Source organism: Sylvia atricapilla, chromosome Z (genome assembly GCF_009819655.1).
Source record: "Sylvia atricapilla isolate bSylAtr1 chromosome Z, bSylAtr1.pri, whole genome shotgun sequence".
NCBI classification, from domain to species: Eukaryota; Metazoa; Chordata; class Aves; order Passeriformes; family Sylviidae; genus Sylvia; species Sylvia atricapilla.
Window position 1 is genome coordinate 65,924,759 of NC_089174.1, and position 20,538 is coordinate 65,945,296.

General features: G+C 41.9%; 1 protein-coding gene across 1 annotated transcript in view; it reads left to right on the forward strand.

Annotated features, from left to right (window-relative positions):
• The window catches only part of CELF4 (CUGBP Elav-like family member 4), a 702,240-nt gene that overhangs the window by 678,805 nt on the left and 2,897 nt on the right, over positions 1-20,538 (forward strand). The window lies entirely within an intron of this gene.

The window sequence follows — 20,538 nt, forward strand, 5'->3', positions numbered from 1 at the left end:
GAGATTCCCCAATAAACTCAGCACCTAGGGAGGCCCTAAGCAATTTGTACTCCTGAATTAGTGATAAAGAGATTGGCTAGGTGACCTTTCATTCTAGCTGTAATATCTAAGATTCTGTGATTTTTATTCAGGCCTCTTTTGATTCATCTAAGACAGGCAAGAAATCTCTATCTTCAACTTCCCCAAAGAAAAACAGAGTGTTTTAATTTTTCACTGGGATCCCAAATATCTTTGAAAAATATTTTTTTCCAGTCTTCAAAACAGTATCATTTCCACTGAGAATTCAGTAAGGGGATGAAAATGTCTTTGAAAGAGGTGCTGTACTGAAGACAGCATAGAGGAGATTAAGAAACTTTTCAATAAACATATTAGGTGCATGTGCAGGAAACAGCCTCCATAGTTTAGCATCCTTTATATGTGACTATATGAAGATAACTGTCAATGCATTTTCCCCCTTCAAAAACCTCTTTTCTTTTCCTTGCTTATGAAAAGGCCTCTTGGAAGCTTGAAACCAAAACATGTTGCCATATCCAAATGCTTTTTGCTTCATCACACTGGCTTTTTTTCTGCAGGCTTGCTGAGGGAGAGCAGGGGGTGCATGCATGCAATTGTGTTAAAGCAGAGGCTGCCTTTGTCAGGTTTTCTGTGACACCTGCAAAGGGGTCGAGGGACACAAAGGTCTCCCTAGTCAAGCACCAGGCTTTATGTCTCAGCATAGCTGTGCTCACTGAGGATATGCTTGTTTCTCATGGTGGTGTAAGATGCAGGGCTGTGGATATCCATGTTGTTCAAGATACACCAGTATGAGTCTACAGTGGTTTTTATAATCATGGTTCATCATGAAGTGCTCTGAGGTCTATGCTTGATTCCTACAAAAAGATTACTCACTAGTAGGACTTGTTGCTTGGATATTTTTTCCCCTCAGTAAATAATATAAAAAGGAATCAGCAGGTAAAATGGTAATATAGTTCCATATGTTCTCTCAGAGCATTTTTTTCCTTTTCCTTTCCTCTGCTTCTACTGAGCAGAAGAGTCTTGAAGCATTCCCTCTAGACAGTAAGTCCTTTAGCCTTCCTGGCTTATACTTCAGCTTCAGTATACTCTGCTGTCCAGAAAAATCATTCAGTTTTTATCACCAGATCACTTCCACCCTTGGCTTAAAGAACTTTGTTTAGAGACCCTATCTAAATGTATCTCAGAGGTCCTTGTTCTCTTGCATACTCACACCTTGTTGAGCCTCATGCAGGAGCCATACACGACTTTTAGCAGAAAGGAGTTCTCCAGGAAAAAAAAGTTTTGTACATGTGTTTTTCCACCTGACAAAAGGAATTGCCTGAGTGTAGGTGGTCCCAGGAGAACACTGCAGAAACATTCCCCAGCTGAGGATTTGGGTTGGCACAGCGTACAGAGCTATGCTGCAATAGACTGGAGAGGACGTTTGTTGACAGCAAAGATACCCAGAAGGCCAGATGGGCTTAAACCCGTGTCTCTCTTCAGCTCATATGCCTCCCTGTGCTTGGGAACATTGATACCAGCACTCTAGAAGCAGGTGGGGTTCTCAGTCACAAAGACCACAGGTCAGCTTCCCAGCAGGCTGGGCAATAGTGATTAGCACAGGGCTAAGCCCTCAGGAATAAGCCTGACTCAGAGATAGGTCAGCTGTTCTTGGCTCAGCACAGTATTATTGCACCTTCACTGCTGACTTGATTTGCAACTTCCTTTAACTGATAGAAAGATAAAAACTCTATTGTGTTTTTTAGATATCTTTACTTTGGATGCAGCTCTTCAGGTCTTTAATTCCAATTTGATGCATGTGTGTAACCATATTGACACCAGAGTAATTACTCATGTGCTTCAAGAGGATGTTCAAGAAATATTTTAATTGGGATTTTTCCAAGGAAAGGCTTTTTTCTATTGAATTGCTTTCATAAAATAAGAAAGTGCCAATGACAACAACAACAAAAAAGCTGCACCCAGTTTGATATAATCCACCAGAGTGATTTTTTCCTAACTGAGAAAGAAGAGCTTCACTGAATTTTAATTCTGGATGAATTTTTTAAAAAAAAAAAACTTATAAATGTCCCTTTTGGGACACAGGCAGTCTAGGCCACAGTGATTTGAAGTCCCTGTTTTCTTTGCAAGTGCTCTAAGCTTGCTGTCAACTGAAAGGGTCTCTGTGATACGGCAGATAAGGCCAAAGCTGCAGCAAGCAAAGCCCTGAAGAATTTAGATGACAAAATGGCTGCCTCTGTTCTCTTTCTTCTATATAATTATAGAGGTGCTTGTAGACAAAAAAATAAAGAGTGGGAGGAATGATGGGCTGGGAGAATGCAAAATAGAGGAGGATCATTTGAGGCAACTCAGCCAAAATCAGTGTATTCTATTACTAATTCCCCCTCAGGACTAGAAAGCAAGGACTTGGAGACATTCCATGTGCGTTTCAGATAGTAAACGCACAAAATAATTAAGAAAAAACAACCTGAAATCCAGAGCTCCCTTAGGCGGCCATGGCTAGGAGCCCTTCCATGCCCTGTGCTAAGACAGGGTCACAGCCCGCAGTGCTGTGTGTGAGCCCTGAGCCCTCAGAGGGCTGCTGGGACAGGCAGGCACGGTGGGACAACATCGCCTAGAAAGCTGCACAGCTCAGGGCACAAAGCAGAGCAGCCCAGGAGCATCCAGCTGCTAGATCAATAAAAGACACAGCACGTGGAGCCCTGAAAATCCTGTCCATTTCCTTTCTGTGGCTTCATTGCTGTGACTGTTCACAAGCAGAGTGATGTTTTCCACCTCAGACACTCTGCTGCTGAAGTTTTATTTAAAGCTAAAGATGCAGAGACATTTGGGTGAGACTAACTCAGAGCACTGGCATGAAACTGAGTGAGACAAAGCAAGTGTGAGCGAGACAGACTGAGCAAGGCAAAAGGGAAACAGAAAAGTGAAAAAAACCCAGAAAAAAATATCAATAGCAAGATTTTTTTAGCTGTGCTTCAGAGTAGTGACAAAACATTAAATGAATGCACTGCCAAGCAACCTGCTTCTAGAAAACACCAGGGGAAATAACATAGGTCAAAGCTCAAATATATTAAAAAAAAAAAAAAAAAAAAAAAAAAAGGATTTTCAGGTCCTCCTTTACTTCTTCCTGAACATGAGCTGATTTCTGGTTTATTGTAAAATGTGGGAAATATATGTTTTTGCAGCTGTCTGTCTGTCTGGAAAGGTGGCGTTTTTATCTGTGGAAATGTTGTCTTCTTTTTCTTTTTTTTTTCCTTTTTTTTTTTTTTTTTCTTAATTGGAGGGAGTATTTTACCAAACTGGAAAACTTTACATTTCTCTCTTTTTCTTCCTAATAAGAGAAAAAAATAAAAGCAACTCAAACTCCAATTTAAAGTAAGATTATACTATCAGCCAAAAATAAAACAAAAAAAGCAAAATTCCTAATAGCCATGACCAAAATATCTGAGTGGAAAATTTCTATCTTGTCTTGTCGTTTCAGATGACTTCAATGCAAAGTCTAGTGAAAGTGTATTTTTTACTGAAATTTTTGTTGCTTATGCCTCCCAGATAGCTTTCTATTACCTCTAGTGAGAGGCTGTTCTGCAGTTGCATTAATCTCACTGTTTTCTATTAGGCTGTTCATCTTGAGATTCATCCCAAATATCCTTTTTCAAGATAAAATCACATCTCTTGTAGTTATGCTTCCTACAATCATGCTAACCAGCTCCTCTTACACCTGCACAGATTATTGTTGTTTCCCGCTTTTAGTCATCACTTAGATCATTTAGGACTTGCTTACATTATGGAAATTTGCACTAGTATAATTGCATCAAAACAGTTCTCTAGCACAAGCTTTAATATGAGTGAATAAAGAGAGAAAAAAATCTGCACAGCTTAATTTTGGAAAGTCTGTTCAGGTACTCGAAAAACATCACCTCAGCCAATGTGGTTTTTTATTTTTTGGATTACTTTTGTTTTTCGTTTCCACTGACACCTGTGATTAAATTAAGTGTCCTCACTGTATTTGCAACCCAAACTTTGTGCTTTTGTGCTTGTACTGAGAGAATGGAAGTGAATTTTAGTGGGGGAAGCTAAAACAGGACTCCTGGAGATGTTTGCAAAACTGACAAGGAAATCCTTTACTTTTCTGTCTGATCATTTTTAACCTGCCTGTCCGTTTAAATTACTGATAACTTTACTATGGCAAAATTATCAAGTCTGTTCTACACACCACAGTTTCAATACCAGAGCCTGAAAAATCCCATTTGCTAATTATTTTATTCTAAGATTGGCACACAATATAATGCACTGATGGAAAACGACAATAATTAATTACTGCATTTACTCCAAAATTACAATCAGTAATTACTGCTCTGAGACTGAATTCCATTCAGCAATATTTGGAACTTGTTCTTCCTCAAAGCAGGGCAGCTTTTCAGGAGTATTGCTGTGTTTGCATCTAAATGAGTCCATGTAGGTCACTAACAGATCTGCACTATTTGTCATGGGAGTGATAAAGCAGCACAAGGCAATACCACAACACTTGCACTCGGTTTGGAGCAGGAATTCTTTATTAAAACCCAAATCCCCCTTTTTTTCTTTTTTTCTTCTTTTTTTTTTAATGCTAGATAATGTAGATACTACAGAATTAAATAATAGATATTAAAGTAGCCTTCCACTTCTCCTCTCACTGTGGTACTTTTGGCCTTGTGCTCTGAAGTAAACTTCTGGAGAATTGTGAGAACTTTTGTCAAACACTCAGCAAGCTAAGAGCCTTCTGAGTTTTTCCTCATATATACAATACTGAAAAGACCAGGAGCTTGTTATGGTGGTGCCCTCTTCAAAGGCTTCCAACAGCAAAACCCCCAAAGCTTCAGGGTTGACTGGAGGGTGGTAATTTCATATTCAGCCACTTTACCAAGATTAGTGTGGGAGATCATATGGACAATGTCACACAAATTACTTGGGTAAGTAAGATTTTAGAGCCTTTGTGAGCTCAGTGTAAGCTCCAATTGCATCAGTTAATGGGCAGCTCCAGTAACCTGAAAACAGCAGCCTTTGAAGGAACATTTTTACTGGGTTTGTTCAGCACGGAGATTTGCTGGGCATGAGGGACTGCAACTTGAAGGAAAAACAGAAAATATAAGAAAAGGAAAGAGTAGGCGTTTGAAAGAGCAGTGATTTGAAATGAGAGCCAAAAAGATGGAAAAACACAGGAGGCATCTATAGCCAAATTTTTTGTTCAAGCAGCAGCAGCAGCAAACACTGACAGAATGAATCCCCTGCTAAATAAAATATGCACAAAACAAATGAGAGAAGGCAAAGACCCACAATGAAAGAGGATTTTGAAAATACAGGATGAGTCCTAGAAAACGAGCACAGTCATTTTTCTACAGGACCTTCAAGTAAGTTACAAGTCAGCAAAATCCATTGATACTTACCAGTACTCACTAGTGAGCAAGTGGGAAACAGGCATGTTACCAATTTGCAAATGCTGTTCAGGGAGAGAGCAAAGAGAGGTCTAGAACTTCAGAGATATTCTTCTCAGATGGCCCCATGTTTAAAGGCAGATACAGCTGCCTTTGGTGTTCAGTTGATACAAACATCAGCACCATGGATATGGGGTTTTGTCCAGGTAAAGACAATATGGACAGTATAGGCCAAAGGCAGGGCACAGCCCTCTAGGTCTAAGAAGTTTAAAGCCTTCTTCCAGGAAAACTGGAAATTCACAATGAAATCAGTTATGAGTCAACCCCAACATGTGATTCACAGGACTCAGGTCACTTGTGCAATACTGATGAAAATGGCTGAAAATTGTCTGATCTTTTTGTCACTGACCTCTGAAAGCTACTGCAGAACCATGAATTGAAGCTCTATGGGGTAGTGTTTGGCACTTCACTGTAAAGATAAAGAAAAGGGAGGCTAAAAAACTCTGTGAAATTTACTCTGCAGGGAAAAACTGCTACAGGAGTTGGCAAGAATCTTAATAAGAGGTTGCAGAGTACTCCATCAATGTGAGCACCTTAAATTGATGTTCTTATGGTTTAGAAGGCATATACAATCAGCTGCACTAGAACACTGTTTCTCGATCTCATGGTTATACCCAGTGATATATCAAATGCAATAACTGCATATTTGAATAATTCATAGGTACAGTAACTTTGGCCAGATACAAGTGAGTATCAAAACTCTGGTCTCTGAAGTGTTTGATTCAGCTGAAGCAAAGAATTGAAGGTTTACAGTATAAACCTTGCTTCTCAAGTGTCTTTCATCCTGCCCTGTGACTGCTGTTAGGAAGAAAAGAAGGGAGTTTTTATTTCAAATGGTTCATTTTTCCACTTAGCTGAGCTTCATCCAACCTTTTGGAAATATTGGGTAGAAGGCTGAGCTGGAGGTAAAAGGAGAACAGCGGTCAAGTCATTTCCCAAGCAAGAAGCATAGTAAATGAAAACTCAGTGCTCTGCATGGAAAAGTACTAACCACAACCATGATCAGGCTAAGTTCTCAGGCAGCGTCAATCACCAGCTCCTCTGTAGCCACTGAAGTGACTCTGATTTATGGCAGCCAAGGATTCAGGCCCACTATTACTTATTTAACTCTAAATGTTCTCCTAGCAGAGATGTTTCAATTATTTGCAATTCTAGAGTGTGATGCAATGTCACCATTCTGGCTGCTCTGTTGTTAGAGCAGAGACACTAGAGAATGATCATGCCTACTTCCAAATAACACCATGGCTCATTTTAAAAATGCCTTTTTAGGACAATGACTTGCAAACAGAATAAAATCTCTTGTACCCATGGAAAGCTGCAGCTCCACACTCAAGTAATCCTCTTTGAAAAGCAGATTTCTGCCGTTTATTGGAAGATACATTCTCCCTCCCCAGCTCTTCAGATATCCCTTTTTCCTGTGCAAAGCAGATCCAGCAGCTGGGCTGCCTGAAGCATCTGTTCTATGCAGAGCAATAACACTCTAAAATCCTCACAGTGACAAGATGCCTACCTTTGAAATTTCTGCCTCTATGATGCCCATTCCTTCATGCCAAAGATATTTTTTGGTTGATTTGGATGTGCTGTAGATAGTTGTCATGGTAGAGCCTTAAAAGCAGGTTGTTCCAAAAGAAAATAGGTTTTCACTACCTTGATTTCTAAGAATTTGGAAACAATTGGGCCATTAAATCCATGGACTGTGCAGTCAGCTAAAAATTTGTCTTTGCTGGATAAGATTCTCTATTTTTTGCTACTCTCTTGACTCATCTCCACTCATGAGCAGAGGTTGCATCGCATTTGCTGTGACATATGACAAATGAATGCTTTCCAAGCTCTTTATTTTCCTCTGTGCATTCCTCTTGCATGGTACGCATTTCTCCATCATGGGACATTGGACACTGAGAAAGGAAACCAGGCAGGCAGCCCAATGCCAGCTGTAGGAAACATGTCTGTTTTAAGAGATTTGGTGCTTTCAGAAGCGAGTTTATCTTGGGGGGTTTCTGTCTTCTGCTCAGGTTACAAGGGCATTGGTTAGTACAGACCATACAGACCTTGTTACAAAAAAATCCCAGCAGGAATTCCTACAAGCCTTGTTTGCTTTACCCATGAAGGCCAGGATAAGCAATTTAGACAAAGGTGTACAGATCCTCATCAGGAGTAAAGGAATAGCTTAAACACAGAGAAGTATTCCTACACTTAAACCTGAATGGAGGAATTAATGTCGTTTGATGGGTTTGTTAAGGAGCGTGCTAACGTGCTGTTAGTAATTAGGAAAGGCACACAGACTGGCACTGTGGTTATCTCTGGGGTCTTTTCTCTTTCAGCACAGACCCACTTCCTGACAGTCTGACTTCTGATACTCACCAGGGATTCCTGGAAGCAACCTCAGGATGCTGCTTAGGATAAAATGCAAATAATTTCTTTCTTCAGAAATACTCTAGAATAAATGAGTTGTCCTGAGGTTCACAGGTATCTGAAGAAGTGCTGGGCCTGCCCTTAGCCTGGGAAAGAAAGTAGGCATTGAGGGAGTGATGATGATTTGTGCTAGCTAAAGGCTTGCTGTGGGATTTGGCCACTTAGACTCAGGGAGCAGAAATCTCCTGCTTTTTCTCTTCTAATCTTTCAAATTGTTTCTGTAATTTTTTCCCCCAGTTGTGTGTGCTCAGTGCGTTCTGTCGATGTGAGATGTGGTAGTGTCACTCTGCTAGGAGCTTTATGGTTCACAGAAGGCAGGATTTGTATTGAGATAGACAGATAGATGCATGCCTGGTGCCTGCACACAATGTATTACAGAGATTGATCCAAAATTTTCAACACTAAAATCCCAAATGATAGACTGAGGGTATCTCTGTCTGAGAGATTTCAGCTGGATTTAATATCTTTTTTTTTCTGATTAATACAAGCCTTTAAAAGCATATCATCCCTGTCCCTTTGCCCAAATAATTGGAGAAGATCACAGTAAAGAAGGATCAATAGCAAATAAGTAGTCTACATTTTCTCAGGTGTCAATGTAGAGGAGGTCAGACACGCCATTCTGGGAAGGCAAGGATACACAGTTAGGGAAGTCTGGTGTGGATTCAGATAAGGGACGTTCATTGTGACAAAGGAGGAGGTGAATCCTGTTGCCCATGCAGCTGGTGAACTCAGGGAAGGTGGCAGCGATGCTCATGTCCTCCTGACCATCCTCAGGCTCAGGGCCACACTGAGATCTGGGCTCTTCCTCCACATGAGAGGGAAATGGAAAAGAGCAGAAGCACTGACTGATGGGAGCAGTAGGGACACCATCCTGTGAAGCTGCCTGCGGAGCCTGGAGCTCCCTCCTAATGAAGGCAAGCGGCTGGTCACAACTGGAGGCGAGCTGTTCCCCATTTGTTTGTGCTCCTCAGAGTGGCAGGGATCCGTTCTCCATCAGAATAATCCAATTGAACAAAATGATTCATGTTAGCAGGCACATCTGTCTGAGGCCAAAGCAGAACCCTGGTGTTAGTTTAATAAATGGCGTTCATTAAACTCAGCTGAAAATATAATCTGGAGAGACTGATGGGGTGAACAGAGCAAAGAATAAGCAAAAGGAGTTAGCAATTATCAGATGTAATTTGTTCTACTGGTACCATGGAATTGGAGCTTGTTTGCTGAAATCTTAATTTCGTTTTGCTGAGGCAGAATCCATCAGAGGAGCTTATACTGCAGCTATGATTCCTGTTTGTCAGTCCTTGGTAGGGAATGTGGCAGTTTTCTTCCTTCCTTTTCTAACAGACAGAGCTCTGAAGGAGCACAAATCCCATCAGAGTCCAAAGACAGGAAAGACAGAGGAAACAGCCTTTCCTTTGCCAGGAAAAGACTGCTGAGTGAAGTTCTCTGTGTTGCAATGGGAACAACATGGGCAGTGCTTAGGGACAAGAACTTTGGGTATTTCCAGTGCAGCAGAAGCCATAAATATTCCCAGTTCCTCTGCCATTTCTCTCCATACCAAGACAGTATAGAAACATTTATCTCTTGACTTCAAGAGCATTATACACTCTATAGGGTAGGGGCCGGTGTTTCCACTGGCAAATGTTTCCCTCTTTTCAGACTATACAAAAGTTGGGTTCTTCTTGGTGGTCAGGTCAGAGAAACTCCTAGAGGTGTGCACTGGTGGCCATTGAGGGCAGCCCAGGGGAGGAAGCACAGACAAGGCATTGAGGTGCTGGAGGCAGCCACATATCCAGAGCTTAACCTGGATGGTCTGGGGCTGCCTCCTTCAGGCCCAGCTCAGTTATCTGGCATTAACATTCCTGGCCATAAGTCTCCCATGAAACACTGAATCCAGAGAGAGTGCTCTTAAGAGGGAGGATTGCCTTTCCTAATTCCTGGCTGGCAGAGACAAGCTTCTTGGGACTGACTTACAGAATGGTCAGCATTTGAAGATTGACTGGACAACCTGTCTCTTGCCTATTGCTTTGGTTTTGTCTAGTTTTAACTTGTCCCTATGGGTATTCAAATGGTCCTTGGTGTGCTCCAGGGGAAGGCAAGAAAGGATTTTATATTTATAGACTTGCCAGAGCTATCGAGTCCTAGCCAGTTAGAAAAAATCAAAAATGTAACGGAGGAGAAGGGAAAGCTTGACATCATGAGCTTTCAATGTTGATTAGTTTGTTGGTGTCAGGAACCTTTTCTTGTTCAGGGCACACTAACTGTGAAATAACTTTTTTCCCCCTACTCTTTAATCTGTCTCCTGTATTCCCAAGGGGAAGAAGGAGCCAATACCTGCTTTCCTGGAGTTCTGACTCAGAGGAAGCTAGTGCATGGATTTGCACGCCAGCAGCAAGGGGCTGGTGGGTTCAGGTTTTTTCCGGGATTTGTCTTCTCGGTGTGCCCTTTGGCAAGAGGCTGAACACTTCCAATTTCCTTCAAAATTGTGTAAGAATCAGTTGCCGACATGAGCTGCTCTGGAGATGGTCAGAGGTTTTTCTCACCCTGGTGAGCACAGAAGAGAGAAAGAAGTTGCTGAGATGGGCAGCATCTTTCTGATATTTGCCCTGGATTGCAACACCACAGTCAGGCCTACTTCACAACCATGGAAGTGGGTGAGAGGTGCACTGAATCCCACCTCTTGCCCACCACCATTCATGTTAATCCTGAGCTTCTTGGTGCAGGGAGGAGCATAAAGGCTTGGGTTAACATGATCCCATCATTTGTATGAGACTGGTGAGAAACTTGCTGAATTTGCTTAGTTCAGCTCTGTGGATCAGGCAATGATAGCACTCCCAAGCCAGCACAGCTGCAAGCACAAGTGGACATGCTTCATAAGCACAGGCTATCTATGGTGACAGTGAACCAGAAACCCAAAAAACTGAGACTGATCAGACTCAACTGGATGCAAAGAGAATTTGGGATTTGCTCTCAATACTCTTTTCAAAGTACATTGAAGTAATCTTTTGAACCAGACATCATGGGAATCACCACAATGGTTTCCAGTGCTTTCAGAAAAAAATTGTTTTGTTTTGGATTTCTTTTTAAATTCTCAGACAAAAAGTTTTGACTGTTTTTAAGCAGTGATAGTGTTTGACTGATGGCTTGCATTTTCCACCCAGAAAGGTTTTGAACAAGAATGTGATCCAGTTCTAAACTAGAATCATATAAATACCTCAGCTATAGCAGTGAAATGAGTCACAGGAATAAATCACATGCATAAGTGTTTTCAGAATCAAATTCTGAGCTATTAAAATTCACCAAAAGTGAATTTTCATATGTGAATTCTTCATATGGAAACCACTCCAACTATATGTTGGAATTCTTGTCTTATCTTTCTCCAACTCAGAAAGAGTTACCACCTCCTTAGTAAAAGTGTCTTCTGTTAGAAGCTTCATACAGAATTTGGCTTCAAGAATTTGTTTGTGGTGTTTTAAACAAAAAAAAAGAATGTTTAATAATTAATAAAACTATATAAGCTTATTGAGTCATCCTGGACTTTAATCAATTTGAAATATTTGGGGCACCAACTTCCACCTTACTGCTCCTCACTGGAGGTACATCAGAGCTTTAGTGCAATTAAAACGAAGCAGGAAATATTTTTAGCTAATTGCACTGTGCACCTTGAAGGTAATTTGAAGCTGCAGGCAAAAAAATAAAATATCAGAAGGAGTAATTGAGTGCTGCAAGCTGGGAGTATGTGTTTCTGGCTGCATTCTGATTTAAAGGGGTATAGAGACTGGGCGTGGAGCTGAACAACCTTGGCAGAAGGAGAGTGAAATCTTACCTCTGGAGAATAGTCCCAGGATGCATCACAGGGCAGCAGACCCAGCAGCCCTGCCACTGGTACAGGACCAGCTTTGAGAGGGTCACTGGAGAATGTGCCCCTGAAAGGGATGTCAGGCTGGGAGATGAGCTCAGGTCTCTTCCTTTTGCAACCCCACACAAGCACAACTCCAGCATATCCTTTCTGTACCTGGTGAGCAACTACAGACCAATTCTTATTTTTTTAGCCTAGCAGGCAGCTGTGAGCTCTTATTTCTCATGGCAGATGCTGGAGCCACTGGGGAGGTGTATCAGGCAACCCCCTGGGACGGCACAGGCAGCTTAATTCTACCTGCTGAGATCTAAGAGCTGGACTTGATTAGGGTCTTGATGTCATCCGAGGGGTCTGCTGAGGAAAGGAAGAGGGGAGCAGAATCACCACCTAACTGTCAGCAACAAAAACGGGGGAGTGTAGCAGTGGTTTCATCAGCATTTTCATAAGGTCTAGTCAATCTATAAAAAGGAAAAAGCCGAAACAGCAGAGACCAGGCGTAGAGGCTTTCTTACAGCTTCGCAATTAGACTTAGTTCTCAGCCATGTACATTTTTTTAATTAAACTGTTGGTACAATGCTCAGGAGATAGAAAACTCCTTGAGGCCCTCTTGTAATAAAGAACCTTTCATTGTATGCAGAAAGGCAAGCCTAATTTCCTCTCCCACCTAATATCCACCTGCAGCAAATGCACGAGTGAGCACTGTGTATGAGGCAGGATAAATGTTCCTCAGGACACAGGACACACTGATTTGGCCATTGGGATGGGAAAAGGCTGCGAAAGTAGCCATTTAACACTCATTTGACCCTTATGATCACTACTTCACAAAATGGCCTGAGTTCATTGCACTGATCTTTGCCTGCAAAGTTCTTGATTGGCAAAACAGAGCTGGGAGAGGAAAAAAAACATGGCTATGTTTGAATGAGCAAGTAAATTTGGGGTATTGCTGAGGAGGGTGGACAGGGCTGTTACGACTCACACCTTACCAAGCCCGTAGTTGCTCCCAACTGCAACCCTGGGTGTGGGCAGAGCTCCCTCCTGCAACCAGCCCACCCTAAATCCCCACTCTGCCCAGCCCAGCCCTTCCTCCTAACACACACCTCCACATCTTTTTCAGAGCACCTCCACCCCACCCCTGTGCCCCCTCACCACCACCCTGCACCACCTCTTCTGCCACTGCTTGGGGGCAGAATGAGAAAAGGCAACACTGCTCAGGGAGCCAGTGACATTTTCTGACTGCCCAGGCTGGCTTCTCCAGGAGCAGCTGCTCCGTTGTGGTGCTTTTTCATCCGCTGCTTGAGACTAATGGCTCTAGAAAAATAGATAAATCAGAGGTGACACAGCTATTGCTGCTTGACAATTTTTCATCAAACAAGCTGGGGGAGGAGGGGATGACCAAAAAGTGACATTTTGACCAAACTGGATGTTTCCGCAGCAAATTTTCATTCCAGTAGATTAAAAAAAGAAATGCAAACAGCACAAAAAACATAACTGTCTTGATTAAAAATGTTGGCCTTCAAAACACTAAATTCCTGTTAAAAATGGGCTGGTTTTCAGATTGATTTTTAAAAAAGGCAAAAAATTAATCTATTTCTCTGGCCACCTCTCCCACTCCAGACTTGTTTTGTTTATTATCTAAAATATTCACAGGAAAGAAAGCCAAAATAATGACAATTTTTCCTCCAGAAAATAATTGTCATTTTTCAACTAGCTCTTAATGTAACACAGTTAAATGAGAGCAGTCCTAGTAACAACACTGCACAGCAAGTAAGTAATACAATTATTTGAAAGAAGGGCATTGCAATTTAAGAGCTAATTTTTATCATCACCTTAAATTTATAAATGGGAAAAATGGAGCAGGGTCATCAAGCATACTAAAATAAAAAATAGAGAAAACTTTAGCATTTGAAATGCTGGACTCCCATCTCCCTGTTAGATCACATTGGCTTCTCTGTCTCTGTGTGTGTGCAATTGTCCCTGTTGATACGTATGTACATGTAATAACTCTACATATACATATGGATATGTTGGTGTACATTTTCATATATATAAAGATTCATTTTTACAATCTGTCTGCTTTTTAACCTTCAGATTTTAAAACTGATGCATCTGACAAAAACATTTTCTTCCCACCCTCCCCCCTCCACCTCTAAAAATTACATCTCAAGAATCCAGGTAAATGTGTTGACGTCTGGTATAAATTGCCAGGCTTCTTTTAATTCCGGCATGCAAAGTCCCCTTCACTGCACTGCCTTTCTCACTCTAACACATTTGGGCTCCTAATCTTGGGCTCACCACACAGCCCTGGCAGTGGTTGTCATAGGGACGGAGTCTGTTTTGGAGAGCCTTGCCTCCATTTTCCACCTCTGCCAGATAGTTCAGGCAAGAGCTGGGGAAGTGGGGGGGAATCTCTGTGGGTTGATATCAGGGTACAGTGAAGAGAAGGACTGAGGCATAAGAAAAGCATATCCATCCAGCAGTACTGGAGGCAAAAGCAGAAGGAAATTGCTATAGAAACAGTACAGAAGGCAGGGGAGAAAAACACGGACTGGAATTTTAATAATATTGATCAGCTTCAGAGGCAATAGCTCTGAAGATCCATCACTGGTGGCAAAAACATCTCCTGTACCCTCCAGTAGGTGTGCATGACCACAGGCTCCAGCAGACAGAAGGACAGGATTCTGACTGCAGCTTTGGTTGCAAAGGCATGTGTAAATGGAGATTAATATATGTTGCATAAAGGTGAAGAAGCTGGCATACACAATGATCAGAGACTTAGGTGTGAGCATGGAAGGCTGCCACTTTCCTGCTGGAAGAAGTGATGGCCTTTGAATTTTGTCAGGGAGAAGACAAGACAAGAAAAAAGGTATAGAGATGATCAGTGGAGACTTGACTAATAAGAACTCAGGGAAGAAACACAGTAGAAACAATGTGGAACTGGAGGCAGTAGATTTCTGCAGTGGAAGAAGAGTCCAGCCTCGTAGCCCACCACAATGGTGGCAGTGTTGGTGTGTCCTGTGAAGGAAACAGAGCAAGCCTGTACCTGCAGCTGGCTGCATTTGCAGCTTAGCAGATATACAGTGAGAACTCTCATGACACTCACCAGATAGTCAGGGACTGTTGGACTTGTGCAACTTGCACATTCCTCTCAGATCACCTACCTGCCGTAAGGGTATCATGGAATCATACAGATTAGGTTGCGAAAAAAACCTCTAAAAGTATTGAATTCAATCATTAACCCAGCACTGACAAGTCCACCACTAAACTCTGGCTCTAAGCACGACATCTATACCTCTTCTAAAAACCTCCAGAAATGGTGACACCACAACTTAGCAAGGCAGCCAGTTCCAGTACCCAACAAGCCTTTCAATGAAGAAGTCATTCCTAATATCCAGTTGCAGCCCAACGCTGTTTTCTCTTGCTCTGTCACTGGTTACCGGGGAAAGAGACTGACCCTCACCTGTCTGTGACCTCCTTTCAGAGGGAGTGATGAGGTCTCTTTTCAGCCTCCTGCTGCACTGAGCAGCCCTGAGGAACATCACTCCCAGCTAGCCTCAGCTGAATGTCATTCCATTCACCAACACCCTTAGGGCCCAAAGTATCATCCATCTTTTTACCCAGGCAACAGTGCACCCATCCAAGCCATGAGCAGTCAATTTCTTCTGGAAAATTCTATGGGAAATGCTATCAAAAGCTTTACTGAAGTCCACATAGACACACTGCCAGCATTTCCCTTATCAACTAAGCGGATCACCTTGTCGCAGAAGGAGATCAGGTTCATCAAGCAGGACCTGTTTTTCATGAACTCATGCTGGCTGGGTCTGCTCTCCTGGTTGTCCTGCATGTGCTGCATATGGCACTGAGGATGATCTGCTTCACGAGCTCCCCCAGAACTGAGTTCAGGCTGACAGACCTGTATTTCCCTAGATCCTCCTTCCAGCCCTTCTTTTGGATGGGCATCACACTGGGTAACCTTCATCAACTGCAACTTCTCTGATTACCAAGACTGCTGACAAATGATGGAGTTGCTTAGTGAGCACTTCTGCCAGCTCCCTCAGTACCCACTGTCATACTACATGGGCAATAAATGTCTCCCACGATGCAGAGCTTATCTTCACAGTCTAGCCAGAAACTGCTGTTGAAAGCTTTACTGTGACAGAGGTGTTTGTAGCAATAGGACTACTGTGCTGCAACCTACAGCACAGTTTGCAACACTGCAACACATGACTAGATTTATGTTTGCCTAACCAAGGCTTTAACTGAGATTCATTTCTCCTGATGATAAAGACCTACACTGCAACTATTCCCTTCATAGCAAGTCAGTCAAGGTCCTCGTTATAACCACAAAAGAGACACTGGTTCTTTTTGCTCATGACTCACAGTCTTATCTGAAACAGTTCCTAAGCATGAGTGAATTGAGACCTAAAATCCCTGTGTGTCTCCACTAATGATGTCCTAGAGTTATCTGTTCAGATGAAGATGTCTGCATCTTGAATTCCGTCATTAGGACTTCAAGTCCTTATCTCTCTCCAGTGTTCAAGGAAAACAGTCCCAGGATGTTAGGCATAGAGGTGCTACCAAAAAGAAGTTGGACACTTACCAGATTTATTTGGCTATGGTCAGCAGAGCAAGACCTTAGACACATCCCTAGAGACTATCAAAGTATCTTTTCCTGTCCACTGACTAGATAGCTGCTTCCGACCCCTGCTTTAGAAGAGCAACTTCATTTGGTTCTTGAAGTACAGACCCAAGTTAGTACGACAGGATTACCTTATGTACCTTTGGTGTGAAAGAATATTTTCAAGTCACTTTTTTTTTCTGTTTTTTTAGCCTCAGCAAGTCCTAATTCTTCATCTGTACATATATGTGTGTGTGTGTGTGTGTGTGTTTCATGAGCAGTGTCTGAGGGTGTCTGTGGAGGACAGGCAGAGGCATGGCAGTACCAGCTCCAAAGCAGTGGACACTGATTGACCAGTGCCATCCTTCCCACTCTGCACATTAAATATTTTCCTCAGTAAAATTATAGCAGAGAACGTCTCCCTAGCTTGGCAGTTGCCGGGATCTAGCATCCATGTGTAAAGCCACTACCCACTAAGCTCCAGTCCTGATCCTGCATCTGGAACTATCCCATACTTCAACCCCAGACAGGAGAAGTGTCTTGTTGCTACTCCCTGGGAATAGAGCAGGATATTGTTTGCTCCACCAGATCTCTCCCATTCCTGTTGCCTCCTTCATCCATTCATTGAATCAAAGCCTGTTAACCCTTCCTTTTCCTGCTGGTGCCGCTAAGGTAAGGAAAGAGATAGGTTGTGCAGTGATGCTGCTGACAACTCTCCTTCCTTTCCCAGCTGCTTGATTCCTGTATTATGACATGGCAGAAAGCCCAGAGGGGTAAGAGTGATGCTAGACATCTTTTCCTCTTCCAGGAACTGTACAGCTGACACTATTTGCTCTTGGATACCTAGAGACACAAATGGCAACAGTTCTTCCCTGGGCCATCTTCAAAAGGACAGTTTTCCCTGTCTTAGATTGTGAAATAACTGTAGACACAGATCTTGCATCTGCCTTGAGGGTACGAGTCTATTGTCTTTTTCAAACCCCAGGAAGCTCGGGCTGACATTTCCAGATCATCAAAGGGCAAGACTTTGGGGCCAGGCCATCAAGAAGGACTCAGCTTCAACCAAGACAGCAGTCAACTGCAGCAAAGTGTGGAGTTGAAGCCAGAGCTCAGATCAGGGGCTTAGTTCAGCATCCTCTCCTGTCAGCTAAGCATAACTGCTGCAGCCAAGGAAGCATGTTTCAGTTCACAGTAACAACAAAGAAAGCCAAGGCAAACAAACAAAAAGCCAGGGAAGGAATTTTCACTAGCCAGAATGCATGACTTCAGGATAAGAACTGCCAACAGTTTTCTTATGACACCCCAACATGAGGTGAAATTTTATTTGTGTGCAGTGACTTTTCAGAAATAGGCTGCAAGGAGAGATATGAGCCCTACCAAGGAGAGAGAAAGGCAATACCTGAGGAACAGGGTGCAGAGCTGCTGACTGAGACAAGTGTATTGTTGTGTGCAGTGATTTTTGGTGTTTACTGGGCCAAAACTCTGTGGGTCAGTAAAGGGACATTTTCCTCCAAATCTAGGAAAGGAATAGGGTGTTTCTATCTATTGTAGCAACCAACCCCTGGCAGGTTTTATTCCTTTTCCTTTTTCTTTGTCCTTTGCTTTTTCTTTTCCTTTCTCTTTTTGCCTTTTTTGTTTTGTTTTGTTTTTTTGTTTTGTTTTCTTTCTTTTCTGCTTTATCTCCTCTTCCTTCCCTTCCCTTCCCTTCCCTTCCCTTCCCTTCCCTTCCCTTCCCTTCCCTTCCCTTCCCTTCCCTTCCCTTCCCTTCCCTTCCCTTCCCTTCCCTTCCCTTCCCTTCCCTTCCCTTCCCTTCCCTTCCCTTTTCCATTATCTTTTCAATTCAGGCTACAGCTAAATGCCAAAGGAGTAAATGTCCTTCTTTTAATGATGCTGATTTAGGGATCATTGTATCATCCAAGTCCTCTTACAAGTCTGCTTCCCACACCATATCAGCATTGCTGTTTCAGAGCCCACCGTCCTGTGAACTGCTAAATGGACATGCAGCAACCAGCAGTAGCTGCTTTCCTTTCTGGTTTTCTTTTTTCGTTGTTTTGTTTGGGTTTGGTTTTTTGTTGTTGTTGTTGTTGTTTTGTTTTGTTTTGTTTTATTTATTTATTTATTCTCAGTAGCCAATGCAGGTCTCGGCCTATTACTCCCCCAAGATTTTAAACTTGGGATGTAAACCAAATCAGAATGGTACCGGCTCCAGAGTCGATCCGAGGCAGTGGAGAGGCTTGGGGAGGACTCTGGCCAACCATCCAGCAAAGCCCAGGAAGCTGGGGGTGGCATGGGGAAGGCCGGTGCTAACAATAGCATTCTGGTTGGCAGTGAATGTATTTATTTTCCAGACTCCGCAAACCGATCTGTGTCTGCGCTCATCCATTCAGTGCATGCTCTCCCCAGCAGCTGCTGCATCACACTCTGTTCCTGTTTGCTGTTGACAGTGTGTCCACATTTAAGTCTGTGTTTTAAGTGTGTGTCTCTGGCTAGGTCTCCTCCATTCTTTATTCTTTTTATTCTTCCTTACTTTCTTTTCTTTACCTTTCTTTTCTTTCTGTTCAGTTGGTTTGTTTTGCTCTCATTCTTGTTTCATTTTCTATAGTTTAATGGCAAGTATTTCCATTAGAATTTTTTGATTGATGCTGTGTTTGTAACATTTTTTTTAATTATAATTTTTATATATATCTTCTTTCCCCACCTTTCCCTTTTCCCACACTATATATAAATATATATATATAAAAAATCTTTTCTTCTTTTGTCATTCAATCAAATTTCAACCAAGAGCCAGTCAAATCCACCACAGTCTCGCGCTGAGCTAGGAAAAAAGTTCTCGTAATGACATGAAAGTGGAGAATACAGTTCCCCAGGCCGTAAGTTCAAATCAACTCGAAGTTGAAAGTGTGACATGATGGCGTCATGTAACAAGCTAAGAATTGGTTGCATGACATGCCGTCAAGTTTCGTGCAGGTGCCGTGATTGAAGCATTTTTCTTGGATGTTGTATCAGTTGATGATTGGCCAGTCATGATCACATGTGCCTTTTTTGACTTTGTGCTGCCACAATTTTTTGCTGTGCTCATTTTCGTTTTGTTTTTGGTGCTTGCAGTGGTTTCTTTATTTGTCGTTTGATTTCTCGTCAGCGTTTTATGCTTCTTTAGATGTCACATAGAAGGAAAAAAAAAGATGGATTCCTAATTCTTTAGAAAAAATATGGGATTGTTGTAACTACAGATAATTTGGAAAAAAAATAGAGAGAAAAATGTGTGGTTAATTTTTTGCACTGAAAATCTTGTGATTTTTATTTTTTTTTCCAGAGAATTGGGGCCTTTTTCAATTGACACCTTTTTTTCCCCCTTAGGATATTTCAAATCACTTTCTAAAAATTAAAAAAAAGAAAAAACAAAACCGGAAAAACCAAATCAAAACTAAAAAGACTAATGATAGTAATGGTAGTTTGCAAACTATAGCAATCAAAAAAAGCAACCCTAAGAAAAGCCTCATTTTATGTCTTTTCAAGAATTCCTAATTCTAAGGTGCCATATTACAGCAACTCCAGCAAAAATTAATTGCTTAGAGGGAGGGAGGGATTGAGTGGGAAAAAAACCCATCCGGATCAAAAAGCAAAATGCATCTTTTTGTTTACAACTGAAAAAGGGTCCTTGACAAGTGTATTTTATTTTTTTATTATATTATTATTTTTGGTGTTGTAATTGTTTAGACTGCTGTGTACGGTTTGCTGTTTGTTGAATCAACAGTGTGAAAACCTGCCAGCATGGATTGATATTCCGCATGACACTTTTCCACCAGAGTGGACCTTTTGCAGTTTCTAAGTTTCTTGATGTAATAAATCACCGAGTGTATAAGAAGAACCTGCTTGCTAGAAGGAGATAAGAGCTAATCCGTAATGATTAAGCATCCTACTTAAATGTCAAGCCTAGTCGGATCATGATTATATTTTTTTAAATAATTTTTTATTTAAGAAATGTTAGCTTTATTTTTTTCCCCCCAAAAAAAGTTTATTCCTAGAGTCTTTTTTATTTAACCTCCTGTAAATTGCTTGTTCAAAGTCCTACTTTCTGACATTCACAAAGGAGTAGATGTTATTGGCAGTTATGTCTCCACAGAATGCTCATTCACTGTCAAAGATGGCACCCCATTAAAATATAGAACTAC